This window comes from Neophocaena asiaeorientalis, unplaced genomic scaffold, assembly GCF_003031525.2.
Source record: "Neophocaena asiaeorientalis asiaeorientalis breed wild unplaced genomic scaffold, Neophocaena_asiaeorientalis_V1.1 scaffold376, whole genome shotgun sequence".
NCBI lineage: Eukaryota > Metazoa > Chordata > Mammalia > Artiodactyla > Phocoenidae > Neophocaena > Neophocaena asiaeorientalis.
The window spans coordinates 190,940-204,849 of NW_020174368.1; the positions used below are offsets into that span (position 1 = coordinate 190,940).

At 42.9% G+C, this 13,910-nt stretch overlaps 1 protein-coding gene across 4 annotated transcripts in view; it reads left to right on the top strand.

Annotated features, from left to right (window-relative positions):
- ZNF366 (zinc finger protein 366) overlaps positions 1 to 13,910 on the top strand; it is an 86,635-nt gene that overhangs the window by 9,014 nt on the left and 63,711 nt on the right. For 2 of the 4 annotated variants that reach the window (XM_024756186.1, XM_024756183.1), the window contains exon 1: positions 12,963 to 13,083. The gene's annotated coding sequence lies outside the window, so the exon portion shown is untranslated. Of the gene's footprint in view, positions 1 to 3,536; positions 3,768 to 4,296; positions 4,596 to 6,918; positions 7,020 to 12,962; positions 13,084 to 13,531; positions 13,585 to 13,910 lie in introns of those variants that run through there. The other 2 variants (XM_024756182.1, XM_024756184.1) reach the window with 2 other exon arrangements.

Here is a 13,910-nt window from a genome sequence, read left to right on the forward strand (position 1 = left end):
ATATATATATATATATATATATATATATATATGAAATAGAATGCTAAGCAGACTATTGTTTTCTTTCTGCCTGTTGATGATTCCATTTTACTATCTTGTGACTTCTATTATTGATTTTCAGAAGTCAGCTGTCAATTTAACTTTACATCTTTGAAGGCATTATGTCCTTTTCGCTATGGCTACTTTTAATGTATGGTATATATACAGTTCCGTTTCTTTGGCTTGCTACGGTTTTACTCTGATGTGTCTGGAAGTGCTGAGTGGATACAATGTGTAGAAACAATTAGGCTTCTTGAATCTATGGATTGATGTCTTTCATCAGTTCTGAATATTCTCAGTTATTATATCTTAAAAAATTATTACCTTTGGCTCTCTCTCTTCCTCAAGCATAAAACCTTCTTTAAACAAAAGTCTCCCTCTTGCTCTCTTCTTCAAACATAGCAAGGTGGTTTTATAGTTTGTGGCTAATGATTTCAACAGATATTAACTCCAGTGCTTATGAGCCTATTTTAATTTTCTGTTGTTTCTGCTGGTTCTTGCTCAATGTATTTTGCTTCCCTGTATGACTATTGATTTTTGATAGTGGTTGGACCTTGTACTTCAGAAAACATTTGTAAGAATAATTTGAGGCTTAGTATTATAGCATCCTCTTCCAAAGAGGATTTTCATTTGCCTCTGCCAGACACCTGAGGTCCTACCAGTCTGGATCCATCTCAAACCAAGTTCAAGGCTTGAGGTTCCTTGGACCACCCAGATAACATGAAGCCAGAAGGAAATTATGTGCAAGGATTGGTTTACTCATGATTCACCTTACCTGAAGCTGCAACTCTTTGGGACCCCAGTTTAAAGTGGAGGTAGTTTATTAGAATTTCTACCTCTGGTAGGTTGCATGTCCTGCCTTTTGCTCCCTGGCCCCAGAAATTTGTCGAAAGTATAGCTCAGTTTTGCAGCTGTTTCTTTAGGACTGGCAAATGCTCTTAGGGAGAAATTAGATTTGAATATCAGTCCTGTTCTCTGAGTTCTTAACTTCCAGATTTTGCCTTTTAAGCTCCTCACTACTTGGTTAACATTTTGATGCTTTTAAGTAAACATTTTTTATACTTTATACAGTATTTTAGGTTTCCTTAGTGGGAGGGTTGGTCTAAATTTCCTAGTCATCAATTATAGGGAGTAAAAGTTACAATTTATATATTCATCAGAGGAAAGAAAATTTTTCATAGTCTTCTATCTCTACTTCATGCTTACCAATTTGTTAGTTCCTATAAAGCACTTTACACATGCCAAGGATGTAATATATTCTGTAGAACCAAAATTACAATGTAGGACTCATCAAATCCTTTAAAAGAACCCAATCTGGTATGAAATAAAATAGTTCATAAAACAATTTGACTACTTCTGGCCTTTGAAATTCTGTATGATAAACTTGTGCCCCACCAACTCATACGAATATAATGGAAGATCCAGTGATCCATATATAACATATGCGTAAAATATATACTTGATCTTCCCACTGAATGAAAATCTTTCCCCCTTACCTTGCCTCTTTCAGATATTTCCTCTATCCTCACCTTCTCAATGAAGCCTTCCCTAAACATCTCATTTGAAATTGCAAACTCCCCCCATTCCCACACTTCCTTTTTTTAATATAAATTTATTTATTTATTTTTGGCTGTGTTGGGTCTTTGTTGCTGCGCTTGGGCTTTCTTTAGTTGTCGCAAAGGGGGCTACTCTTTCGTTGCAGTGGGTGGACTTCTCATTGCGGTGGTTTCTCTTGTTGCGGAGCACAGGCTCCAGGTGTGTGGGCTTCAGTAGTTGTGGCATGCGGGCTCAGTAGTTGTGGTCCACGGGCTTAGTTGCTCTGCGGCATGTGGGATCTTTCCAGACCAGGGCTCGAACCTGCGTCCCCTGCAATGGCAGGCAGATTCTTAACCACTGCGCCACCAGGGAAGTCCCTATTCCCACCCTTCTTAATCTCTTCCTGTCCTGTTCTTCTCTCTATCACCCTCCACCATATTACATACTATATATTATATATCCTGGCTCTATTTATCACTGCCTCTACAATCTTGATAAATCTGCTTAACCTCTCAATTCTTTGATTTTTATAGATGTAAAATTGAACTAAGAAAATTATCTCACCATTCTTCATATGGATGTTTCACAGACGAGTATGGTGATAGATCAGAAAATGATTCTTAAAAAAGTATTTAAAAAAATGAAAATTCTAGAACTGAAAATTGCAATATCCAAAATAAAAATTTACTGGTTGTGCTTAACAGTAAATTAGAGAGAAAAGAAAAAAAATCAGTGCACTTTAAAAATAGTTCAATAGAAATGATCCAATATGAAGAACAGACAGAAGAGAGATAAAAAAAAAAAAATGAGCAGATCCACAGGGACCTGTGGACAGTATCAAAAGGTCTAATATATGTGCAATTGGAGTCTCTGAGGGAGAACAGAAAAAAAATGGTACAGCAAAGAATATTAAAAAAAAAAAAAGAATAGATAAAAAATGTACAAATTTGGAGAACGAGATGAATTTATGGACTTAGGAAGGAGAGCAGACTCCTCACAGGATAGATTTAAAAACACACACACACATGCCCAGGCCTATCAGAGTCAAACTGCTAAAAACCAAAGTTTAGGAGAAAAATCTTGAAGAACCCAAAGGGTTTTGTTACAGACTCATTCCACACCAAGTAAAATACTGCAGCTAAAGTTTAGTGGACTTGGAGTACTGAGGGGAATATTTCAGGGGAGGAGAAATTGCTGCTGCAGCACATCCTTTATGTGAGAAGTTCATTGACGATGAGTGCCAGGTAGGATGGAGGTTGGTGGCTGGAAAAGAGATTAGCAGCCCTTCATTTCGATTTTGGTTGGGTAAGGTCTTCTGGAGGGAGCAGGATGCTGCAGGCTCTCTGGAGGACATAAAGATTTTGACCCAAATGACTCTAAAATCAGGGAAAGAGAAGTGAGATCCTCATGGTAAACTTGTGAATGGTCTGAACAGAAAGTCTAGAGCTTCTTGGAGCCAGGGGAATTTTTGAAGTGGAATTAGAGAAAAGAAATTTGGGGGAAATGGGAAAGACCCAGAAGATTTTGATTATTTGACAGCATTTGTTCCCTTAGCGTGATTTTCTTCCTTTCTCTCACAATTTAGTCTAACCCTTCTTGGGGCGGGTAGGTCTCATGAGCAAGCGCTTTGAAAATACAAAGGCAGATTCTTTCCCTTCCCTTTCACAAATAAATCATGCAGTTCTGGAGGTAGCTGTAGAGAAATCAGTTTTCTGGGGCAGAATTTTGGCCCTGTTTTGGCAAATGTGGCCTCTTTAGTTCATGAAGGATGATTTTAATGACCAAAAACAAATAAGACCCCCAAATGTAAACCCAAGGTTTGCTGCTTGTTATAATTGTATTTTCCATACTAGACTGGAAATAAAGTCATGGTGTTTTTGTTTGTAATGTGAGCCTCTTTTTCTCTTTTTGTTCCCCTTTTCCGGTCCTATTGGCCATCCCTCACTGTCTCTGTGCTTTAGGATCAATATCCCTGAGGGAAGGGAGGAATAGGCGACGTTCAAGAAATAGCTGAAGGCGGGTTGCCTGATGTGGAGGCAAGGACCCAGTGTCGGTCCCGGGGCTGTGCATGGCGGGGAAGGTGCATCTCCGCAGCATCGTGGCAAGTCTTCCAGACCTGTCTGCAGCTCTTCCTGTAACCAAGAGGCCTTTTCCTGTGTTTGAACTCACCACCAATGTCTGTCCTACCAAAGGTAAACAGCTGCTCTTTTTCCAAAAGAAAGCTTTTAACTTTTCTTCTGGAGGAGACAGAAGGGGGTTGTTTGAGGACTGGGCGGAGGAGGAGCATGGGGCGAGGAGGCGGGGGTGGTGGTGAGACCAGAGGAAGCCCAAGTGACCCCAAGCCCTGCCCTGCCTGTTTTTCTTTGTTTCTTCCTTTCTTTCTTCCTCCCTTTATTTCTTTCTCTCTCTCTCTCTCTCTCTCTCTTTCTTTCTTTCTTTCTCTTCTCTCTCTCTTTCTTTCTTTCTCTCCTCTCTCTCTCTCTCGCTCTCTTTCTTTCTTTCTTTCTTTCTCTCTCTTTCTTTCTCTCTCTCTCTCTTTCTTTCTCTTTCTTTCCTTCTTTCCTTCCTTCTTTCCTTCCTTCTTTCTTTCTTTCTTTCTCTCTCTCTTTCTTTCTTTCTTTCTCTCCTCTCTCTCTCTCTCGCTCTCTTTCTTTCTTTCTCTTTCTTTCCTTCTCTCCTTCCTTCTTTTTTCTCTTCACCTCCCTCATTATTTTTGGCTAGCTCCTTTGTGCAGGCCGCCGTCTGTTCACCAACAGCTGCTTGGAACGTCAGTCAGAGCAGCTCATCTGCCAAGCTGTGCGCCTCTGGTCACATCGCTCTGAGGCCTCCTGTTTGTCAGCTTCAAAGTGCCTCACAAGTGGTGACTTGCCTCATTCCGGGTGAATGTTAAAAGAAGAGGAAGACTGGACATACTCATGACACCACTGGAATTAAGGCTGGAAGCTTCTATCTCATTTTGCAGAAGAAGCAATCAGGACCAAAGAAGAGCGGTTGAAAACCACTGCAGGGCCTTGTGGCCAGTAAGTGGAAGAATGGGGGGCCCAGGTCTGCTCGCATTTAGTTCCAAGGGGCTCTTGCCAGGCCTTACATTTAGAACTGTGTTTCTCAGGCAGTCAGCCTGCCTCAAAAGCACCTCAGTGATGGTAACATTTGAGAGGGGATGGGGGAAGGGAGGAGAACACTTACTGGATGGAACTCCACCCTCCTCCTTCAATGGAGTCTCTTCTCTTTGGTCTCATCCACTCATTCACTCATTCATTCATTTAACAAATGTCTGTTGAGCAGCTTCCATGTGCCAGAGACTTCCTGACACTGGAGATACAGCAAGGAACCAGCAAAGCCTGGGTTCCCACGAAACTTATATTCTGTTTTCTGTATTAGTTTCTAAGTAAGATTACTTTTTGGTCAAAGTGTTCTGTCCATTTTTTTTTTCTTTTAAAGCAAATAAAATCTTTCCAATATCTAGCTTTCAAAGCATTAACTGGTACCTATCAAACACTCACAACATTAAGTAGAGATTTTGCCACTACATAAAACAAATCAGCTGCTGATCTTCCAGACTCTGACAGTTTAAAATCTATCAAGAAAAGACACCTAAAAAGAAAACTTGCCCAGACAGTATCACTCACTGACAAATGTGAGAGTGAAATAAAGAAACAAACTGATGGTGTAGATGTTGAGCTGAACTCTTATAGTCCATCATATTGGTCCCAGGGGTCACTAGTACATTCTCTCCTCAGGAATTCCATGTAGAATAGGATAAGCATATGATCCTTTAAAGTTGACCCCCTTTGTTTGGTGGTGAGCGGAGGTGGATGTAACAGTTAACAGCCTTGTTGAGTTTCAGAGTCAAACTGTGATTGCCACCAGCAGATATTCCTACCAGGGAGTTTTGGTTTGAAAAGGTTAAGGCCAAAAGTCGTAAACTAAGCAGCCTTCCTGATGCTAATGTATTCATTATCTTTTGGGGTATAACAAATTACTCCAAAGCCTAGTGGCTTAAAAAAACAAATGTTTATTATCTCACAGTTTCTATGGGTCAGGAGTTGAGGGACAGCTTAGCTAGGTGGTTTGGCTTAGGATCTCTGGTGAGGTTGCCGTCGGAATGTGGCAGGGCCTTCAGTCATCTGAAGGCTCGATTGGACTGGATGATCCATTGCTGAGATCACAAGCAGGAGGCCTCAGTCCCTGTCCATGTGGCCCTTTCCACAGGTTGCTTAAGGGTCTTCATGGCATGGCAGCTGACCTCCCCCACAGCAAGTAATCTGAGAGTGAGGGAAAAGAAAACCTTAGTGCCTTTTGTGCCCTGGTCTCCTAAGTCACTCCACACCACTTCTGCCTTATTCTAGTGTTGGGAACAAATCACGAAGTCTAAGTGGTTAGAATTAGACTCTGTCTTTCAAAGAGAAGAGTAAAGAATTTGTGGGCATAGTTTAAAACTGTCAAATTTAGACTCCCTTCAGATTTAAATTTTACTTTTTCATGTAGAGTCTTAAACAAATCACATTTCAGTTGTGAATACTTCACTATATAGTTAAAAAGCAAGCCACCATACCATTATCACACCCCAAATGACGAATAATAATTCCTTAATTTCTTTTAAAAATAGTCTCTTTTCAATTCTAAAATTTTAAAATCAAGAGATTCCACGTTAGAAGTTCAGATGTTCAGCTTATTTTTTTAAAAATAAGATGGTCTGGGTCACACTAGGCCTGTGTTCTCACATGGTCACAAACAACTCTAGGTGGGATATGAACTCTTCGATTTGCCTTGATCCCCACCACACCCTATTGCATTACACATGGGGCACTGGTTAAATGAACCTGCTTGGTTCATTTAACATTTGAGTTTACCCCTGGTCTAGGTCCAAGGAAGCTGAAACGTGTGGCAATGGGGTTGAAGAAGGGGGTAGCTTGACCCCTGGTGTGAGTTGGATCCCAGAAGATTAGGAAAGAGGACACGTTGCAGCAACCTTGGGTGTCATCTATGTAGGGCTGTAAAGATGACAAGGACAACCATAGAGATCTGGTCAATATGGTCTCGGAAGTTTGGGTGGACGTTCCTGTGACTGCACTTGGCACTGAGGGTGTAGAGGCACGAGCAGAGCCAGCCACCTCTGAGGGGACCATGAATCAGCCAACATGGATCAAGCCTCAGTGCTATTTTCTTAGGGCTGTGAAAGTCCTGGGTCTGGTACAACCTAAGGAAGAGTGTGAGAGTCATGAAAAATAATGATATAGAACTGTTAGCCAACTTTACCAAGGAGGGGGAACTTTAATCACACTTCATGTAATGTATAAAAATAAAGTTATTTCTTGTCTCTTGTGTGTCACTGAAACATAGGATCTTAGGGTGCTTGGAGAGAGCCTGTAAGTAGAAGAAAAGGCCTTTATGACCACTCTGGAGGAAGACTGTGGAAAAATGAGCCCTACTGAATAATGGAAGTGAGTACTGGAGGAGGATGCTTGCTCACCTCTGGCCTGACAAGAAACCCACAGGTGCTTTTTAATACAACTACTGCCATTCCCCAACTTAAAAATCCTCATTTGCTTCTATCAGATATTTGGAGCTCAGAATGCATTTTCCTGTAGAAACCATGTGTTCCTTGGTGATTAAGTCCACAGGCCAGTTCTTAAGATTTAGTCCTGTAACTAAATCATAACCCTATCCATCTACCACATTTAACAGACTTTCCTTAGAGAATTTCAGCCCAGGTCCTAACATGGAATACCTAGAGTACATTTTCCCCAACCCTACTAGTTCAAACCCTGAGTTCCGCTCTATCCCTCAGACTCATCCCTCCTGGGCCAGCTTTGAGAACGCTACCAGCTTTTCAGGAGCAGCATGGGTGTGTGCTGGAGAAAAGGGAGCTCTGTTGGGTGAATATTAAGAAACGCAGGCACAGGATACGCGTGAGGACAGTGACAGTAAGGCAAGCCGACCAAGAGGCTAGGGTGGAGCAAAGGCGGGTAGGTACTCAGGTTTGGAATCTCTGGAGATTGGGGGTGGGGGTGGGTACATGGTAGAAGGTGCTGCTGTTCAAAAGTGTGAATCTTTCATGAACCAGCTGTTTGCGTGCCAGGCACTGCCTATATTCACTCTCCAGTAAACCCTTGCCTCACAGTGTATGAGGGTGGCGCTCAGACTTCACCACCCACGACCTCTCTAGGCACCAACACATCTACGTGCAGCTCCTGACGGCCCTTCTCGACACAACCAGATTTAGGCTAGACTTTACAACTCTTCATCTGCTTCCACTCTTGCCCCTCCACAAGCCATTCTTTGCACAGTGACCAACACAGGCTTTCTGAAATGCAAATCTGATCATGTCCTTCTTCTGTGTAAAATCTTTAATGATTTCCCAACCATCTTAGGATCAAGTTCAGAATCTGAACTCGGACCCCCCAGCTGCCCGTTGCAGGAGCTGCTGCCTCCCCTCCTTGCCTGACACATGCCTGCTTATTCTTCAGGTCTCAGTTTATGTTTCGTTTTCTTAAGAAGACTTTCCCTGACCTTTTGTACAGATTTGGTACCTGACTACATGCTCTCCTAACTCTTAGGTTTCCTTCTCAGAGAAGTGACTGCAATTGTAATTGTTCAGATACCCAAGCATGATTTATTTAATTGAAAGTGTCTCTCTCTGCCAGGAAGTAAAATTCATAAGTGCATTGCCCACTCCTAGCGTGGAGCCGTCTGGTCCATAAGACATGCTCACTAAATGGTTGCAGAATGCGCCTCTGTGCTGTACATTTTTACCTTTTATATTATACAACATGTTCTCCAATTCTAGGGGACCAGTTTTTACTGTGTGACAGGCAGTGTTTGTTAGCTTTTGGTTGAAATAGAGCTCTGAGCCAGAATTCCCTGGGTTCGGAATCTTACTAACTGTGTGATACTGGGAAGTAGTGTAACGTCTCCATGCTTCAGTTTCCTCATCTATTAAAAAAGAGGAGGAGATAAAGGGCAACAAGAGCACCTACTTCAGAGGACTGTTGTGACATGTAGTATGTTTAGAACAATGCCTCACACGTGGTAAGTGTATGAAAGATTTGAGCCCCTCTTCTTCTTTACTCCTAAGAATATGAAAAATAGGTGTTATGTTATTATCCCCACTTGTCAGATGAGGAAACTAGATGCATAAAACAGGCTTTCTTTAGTAACTTGTTTATAATCCTTCATATCATTTTTTCATGCTTAAAAAAAAAACTAAAAAGAAAGAAAGAAATGAATGTTCTCACGTTTTGGGAGTTGGGACTTGGAGGATATTAGGGCCTGGCAAGATGAAGAGAATAAATCAAAGAAACAAAGGAAGTTTCAAAGCTGTTTCAGGCCCGGGACTTGGCCCTCTCCTCGCACGTTAGTCTAATGCGTGAGAAGCCTACACGAGGGAGGGGAGACCCAACTGGCACAGAGTCTGGAAGGGAGATGGCGAGTCCATGGAGAGTGACTCAGAGCAGCGGGGACCAGCATCTCCAGGTCATAGCAGGAAGTGAGAGCCGTGGCTCCCAATCCGTTCTGAAATGACTCAGGAACTCTGCCAGGGTCTCCAAAGGCATCACCATGTCCTCAAACCAAATCCACTTGAATTAAAGAAAAAAAAAACTATGCCATGCGTCCCATGTGAGAGGAAGTAGGTGCAAAGAAACCAAACAAAAGGTTGTGAATCACTGGAGTGGACAATCTTCCTGGAGAGAGGGGAGTCCTGCACCAGGCTTTAAAAAGACATCTGGCAGCGACAGGAATATTCCTGGCAGACTGTTGTTAATGGCCCCGAAATAGAAACAACCCAAATATCATCTTCAGTAGAGTGGATATGTAAATTGTGGTACAGTCACAGAATGAAGTATTCTCCAGCGATGACAGTGATTGAGCCATAAGTACACTCAACAGTAGGGGCGAATCTCACAAATATGACACAAAACAGAAAGCACAATTTGATGCCATTTGTTATGTAAACCAGGTAATATCATCTACCTCAGGTTTGAGAATTTAGGGCCACGTGACCCTTGAGGAGAGGTAGAAGGCTGGAGGGCCACAGGGTGTCTCCTCTTAGGTTTCTGTTATTCAGATGTGTTGGTTTTATAAAAATTCACTGATGTATACACTTACTTTTTTGTGCACTGCTCTGAACATATGTTAGATTTCAATTCATTCTTCACTTCCCCGCCCTCCACGGCCAGGGGTCAAATCAGTCCTGGGTGAACACATAGCCCTAGAGCTCTGGATATTCAGAAGTTGGAGACATAGCAGTTAGGATGCTTCAGAAGTGGGAAGCGTTCTGAGTAGAGCTAATGTTTCTGCAGTGCTGGTTCTGAGTCTTGGGTCACTGCTTTTGCCTCACTGAATTTTAACCTTGGTGTTTCTCCTTGTCCCCTGATCTTGTAGCCCTCTCTTTCTAATCAAATGATCTCTATAATATCGAGTGCAATGTGGAGCTCACCTGTTGGGTCAGAGGCCCGGCCATAGTCCAATTCTACACGAGCCTTTCCTCAGTTGTCTGCAGTACAAACATCCATTCCCTTCACTTTCCTTCAGAATCTGAATAAATCATGAGATGGCTGGAGAGGAAGCTTCACCAGCCTGAGTGACCTGATGAGAAATCTCTCCCGTGAAACCCAATGGGAGGGACTTAGGAATTTCAGCTTCTAGACACCCAGTGGGTGATTTTACAAGTAGTAGGGGATCATCTTCGTATGATTGGCAGAGCAGGGAAAGAGGGAGAAGCCGGTTCTATGAATCTAACAGGAGGGTTACAACGAGCTATATGAATGGAACAGCTGGGCACAGGCAGGGCTGAGAATCCCTTTTGAAAAACCGTGGCTGACTTACCTAAGACCCATGCTGCTTCCCAGTATTTTGAAAACACTAGAAATCACCTTCCAGCTTTTCCAGAGGTGAAGTCACAAGCTCCCAGCTGGATGCAGCTCCACGACATCAAAGCCGTCCAGCTCGGATGGCACATGTCCCCATCCAGGCTGTCCTTGGGCGGGTCAGCTGGCTTGGAGAAAACAACACGCCTCAACGTGACAGTCCCCACATTCTGCAGACTTGAAAGGGAAATCCTCTGGATTCTGACTGGGCTCCTGGGGCTCAGCCCTGGCTCTGCCCCGAGGCTGCAAGAGGAATACGAACAAGGAAAGGGCTGCATGTTGCTGTCATCGCTTCTCCAGGTGATCAGAGACATGTGCAGCCCGAGCTTCTTTGGTCGTCACGTCCCCTCTTTGCCTCCGCTGACTGGTGCCTCAGACACCCAGCCCAGCATTTCCCCCCTTCTCCTCACTCACCCTCACCTCCCTCCCACCTACTTCCACTTTTTATTGTACATTTCAGCAGAGCGCTTCTTAAACCTCACAGTTACTCAAAGGTTTGCCCCCAGTGTCGCTGTTGCTCTACAAGAATCGATTCCTATCCCTCCCCCGTGCCATTCTTTCATGGTGTTCACTTGCTTTCGCAGATTTTCATTTTCGTGTTCTTTTCCACTTCTACAAAGGCAGGATATAGAGGAAGGCCAGCAGAGGGCAAAGAGCACCAGAGCTGAATCAGGAGAGAGATGAGCATTTTGGTTTTAGTCACTGTGTGTGTGACTTCGGGCAAACAGTACAGAGCCTTCTCTGGGCGTTAGTTTTTTCATCTGTAGATGGGGTTGGATCACCCATGGCAGAAATCCAATGCCATGTGTTGTGCCAGTATTGGTGCCACGGGAATGCAAAGAATAAGACTGTTCTGGCTCTTACAAACTTACCGAATGACATTATATTCTCTATGATACACACACGGACACATACATATGCATACACACACATATGCATACACACACATATTCAGGTAGAGAGATAAATTGATAGATAACTACTGGTGGAAGAAAACTGGATAAATGAATGATCTTATAGTCCATTGAATACCATAACAGTCTTACAGAGAGACTGAATCAGAATCATTCTTTTCCCGAACTCCCTTGACTTGCACCTCGTGCTCAGGTGTGACTCTCCACCCCATTTTTTCATAATTGGTTGAAATAAGGAAGTACTTAAAGCTGTTTCTTCTTCTGCTGCCACAAAGATCTGCATAACTGCTGGTTCCTGTTCGTGGTGAAAAATGGTCTTAACCAGATGAATGAAGGGCATAAGACACAACAACACAAATCAGAGAATTTTAAACAATGCTTATTCCTAAGCGAAACAAACCCTAAACAGAGCTCATGCCTGCCCAATGAACTCCTAGGGCCCCTAACTTGGTAAAGGATATTCCCTCCATTTTCTAGCTCTTTGTATTCAGCCTCCCTATCCGTTTTCAAAAACTGTGGCTTATAGCACAGGGAGATCAGCTCGGTGCTTTGTGTCCACCTAGAGGGGTGGGATAGGGAGGGAGACGCAAGAGGGAGGAGATATGGGGATGTATGTATATGTATAGCTGATTCACTTTGTTATAAAGCAGAAACTAACTGTAAAGCAATTATACTCCAATAAAGATGTTAAAAAATAAATAAAATTTTTAAAAAAATGTTAAAAAATCTACATATTGCTGAAAAAACCCCACAAACTGTGGCTGACTTATCTAAGACCTGTGCAATATTTAGAAAACAAATTAGAAATCACCTTCCAGTTTTTCCAGAGGGGACCAAATCCAAGAAACATTAAGAATGTAAAGGATAGGACAATGTAAACAACAGTTCTGAGATAACTATGTCCAACAGCAGTGTGGCAAGTTGTTTTTTTTTTTTTTTCTTTTTCATCCACCAGCAGAGATGGAAGCTTGTTTTAGTCTATTGTCTTGGTCCGTGGCAGGGACCAGTGCATAAGTCTGTTATTTGATCTGGGAAGAACTATAAGGCTCTAGAGTCAGGCTGAAGAACGGCAGCAACGCTGGTGTTTCAAAGAGCCTAGGAAGAGCCATGCATTCTGGCTGACCTGCACGCTGCCTGGCCTCACAGGCTGCCGCTTTGCCTCAGTTAGTGTGACAGACCAAACTTTCCCTTGCTCAGAGTGGACAAGACATGATTTGTTCCCCTTTGGCTGTGTCAGTTCTGCAAACTAGATACCAGAGGCTGCAAGCTCAGGAGAGCCTGACTTTCTGGAACACCATTTGTTTGGACAGGCCAAGCCAGTAAGGCTTTTCATCTCTTTAAAGCTCCCAGGGCAGAGAGCATATTTGAGGAATTCCTTTTTTCAAAGTTTTTTTTTTTTGCCCCTTCCAACATTTTGTTTAAGAGAAAATGAGATGTCTATCTTCTGTTTCCTTATTTTTTTTCAGGAAAGCAAAGGGTTGTTGACTTCCTCCCTCTCCCCTCCCTTCCTTCCTTCTTCCCGAAGGTACTCATCTGAGAAAAAGAGAACGAAGTATTGTTCCTGTTCTCTTTCTTAAGTCATTTGAACACTGTCCCTGCGAGTTCTTTAAGTTCTCTGCAATCTGTACACAAGACAAGGAGGGAGAGAGAGAGGGAGAGAGACAGAGAGGCAAGGGATCAGGTAAAGCACGGGGGCTGCTGCAGCCATTGAGACTCAGGAGCTGGTAAGTTACCCATGCAATCCTTTCTACCTCCATTTCAATGTCCCTGGGATGGATATTGCTGTGGGCATCTTCAACAGAAAATGCTTTACTGGGTGTAATCCTTAATCAAAGTGTACGACTGAAGGATGGCCCAGCATTTAAGCTTATATTATTTTTTAAGAGAATACTGATGTTTTGCAGAGCTGAGGCTGGCAGAACTGGGCATAGAATTGCATTGGGCTAAGGAGGACATTGTGTTAAATCTGAATTTTGGCACAGATAAGATGGCCGGGTTAACCAGGAGCCACTGGAGTATGTGATGTGTCTCACTGGGGAATTCACTCTTCCTCAGCGCTGTGTCCTGAGAACCTTATCAGGGTGTCTGCTAAGAACTGAGGTTTGCTGTGGGGATTTTGTTACCCATTGTCTAGATGGAGGTGCCTTCTCTTGTTCCTTTCTTTTCATCCAGCATCCCCCGCGAAGAGAACTGTTAATCTATGATTGTAATTCTGCATCACTGAGGTAGGAGGAAAAAAAGAAGGGAATGTCACTTCGAATTGTACTTCATGGCGGGGGCGGGGGGGGGGGAAAAAAATGTGGGTTGAATGTAAATTTATTATCCACTGTCAGTGGAAGATGTCATCTGCCACACAAAAGAAGGCAAAGATTTTGGGGCATGTAGCTTTAGTTTTGGAAGACAACATGCCACTAACAGGAAGATTGAGATTGATCTCTTGTGATCAGGAGTGAAAAACCAAGCTAAATGTTGAAAAATACTTACCCCGCGCCTGGCTTTCGAAGCACCAAATAGAATACAGCAAACTAGTCAAGATTACACACACAACTAG